The sequence below is a fragment of the Pan troglodytes genome, chromosome 3 (genome assembly GCF_028858775.2).
Source record: "Pan troglodytes isolate AG18354 chromosome 3, NHGRI_mPanTro3-v2.0_pri, whole genome shotgun sequence".
Taxonomy (NCBI): domain Eukaryota; kingdom Metazoa; phylum Chordata; class Mammalia; order Primates; family Hominidae; genus Pan; species Pan troglodytes.
The window spans coordinates 48013837-48015651 of NC_072401.2; the positions used below are offsets into that span (position 1 = coordinate 48013837).

The following is a 1815-nucleotide window of genomic DNA, read 5'->3' on the forward strand; positions in this document are numbered from 1 at the left end:
ACACAAATATTGAAAAGTTAAAAATTCCTTTTTATTCCTGGTACCACTACCACAATTTACAGGGCAATATACCTGATGTAATGAAAAGAAAAAGACAAAGACAAAGCTACAACAGATAAAAGACCTCAGGAATGTACATCTAATTGACACTACATTGCATTAATCAGTAGCTGCACTTTGTGCAAACTGTGGCTATGACAGTCCTGAACAAGAAGGGTTTCCTGTTTAAGCTGCAGTAACTTTTCTGACTATGGATCATCATTCCTTCTGTGGCAGATTTTTACAGTACCTCTAATGCATTTGGGACGACTGTCTCAAAGTAACTGCAGCTTTCCTGACAACTCACTCTCTCTCTTGCTAAGAACTGTAGCCCTTTTCTGCTGTTTTTAGAACCTTCTGCTACCATATCCACCACTTCCAACACCAGTCCCACCACCATAGGGACTGCCCAAGCTTCTTCCACCAAAACTACCCTCTTTCATGGGTCCATAATTTGATTGTTGTTGTCCACTATAATTTCCAAAATCATTATAGTTCCCACCACCACTATAGTTACCACCGCCAAAATTTCCTCCTTCACTGTGACCATCATATCCTCCACCACCGCCACCATATCCACCACCTTGGTTTCCATATCCTCGTGTACCACCACCATAGCCCCCTCTACTACTATAACCAGGACCACTGCGGGAAGTTGCCACCATCACCTCCAAGTCCATTATATCCACCATCACCTCCTCCATAACTACCTCTGCTGCCACCACCTCCACCACCATAGCCTCCTCTTCCACCAAAGTTTCCACCACAGCCAAAATTATCTCCATCACTTCCAAAGTTTCCTCCACAACCCATAAAATTGCCAGATCCACATCCACGACCTCTCTGTGACCCAGCAGACTGCATCTCTTGTTTAGAAAGGGCTTTTTTCACTTCACAATTATGCCCATTATTAGTGTGGTATTTCTGAACAACAATTTTATCAGCTGTATCATGATCATTAAAAGTTACAAAAGCAAATCTTCTCTTTTTTCCATTCTGCCTATCTTCCATAACTTCTATGGTTTCAATCTTGCCATACTTTTCAAAACAGTCTCTCAAATTCTATTTTTCTGTATCTTCTTTAATACCACCAACAAAAATTTTCTTCACTGTTAGAGACCAGGCTTTACAGAATCCTCTGTAGAAACAGCTCTCTTTGGTTCCACTAAACGCCCATCAACCTTGTGTGATCGAGCACACATTGCTGCATCCACCTCTTCAACACAAGAATAAGTCAAAATGAAAGCCCCTGGAACATTTGGTTTGGAGGTCTCTCATTACCACACAATCTGTCAGTGTGTCCCATTTCTCAAAATGTTCTCTTAAATCTGCAGTTTCACAGCTTAGACTACCAATCAACAGTTTTCTCAACTGTTCTGGTTCATTCGGATCATGGCCCTCCTCCCCCTGGCTGCTGCAATGGCTGGAGTTGGGCTGGGGGTGACCTGGAAGTGGTTTTACCTCCATTTTGAGAGATTTAGCATCATTCTTAAGGGCCCTAGGATTTTTGGAATGGTAAATGAGCTTCAACTTCAACCTACTAATTCAACCTGCTGTATTAGCCCCTAACAAGCGAGTCATTCTGTCTTTTGAAACTTTTAAGCCAAGCATTGACTTCTTCTCTCTAGCTGTAAAAGTCCTAGATGGTGTTTTCTTCCAATAGAAATCTGTTTCATTTGCATTGTGTTATTTAGTATAGCTACCTTCGTTGATGATTTTGGCTAGATCTCCTGGATAAGTTGTTGCAGTTTGTATGTTGGCACTTGCTGTTTCACT

The 1815-nt window shown here is 41.6% G+C and overlaps 1 pseudogene; it reads right to left on the reverse strand.

Moving 5' to 3' along the window:
- Window positions 1-362: 362 nt before the first annotated feature.
- Window positions 363-1506, reverse strand: LOC100615436 (heterogeneous nuclear ribonucleoprotein A3-like; annotated as a pseudogene).
- Window positions 1507-1815: the final 309 nt, after the last annotated feature.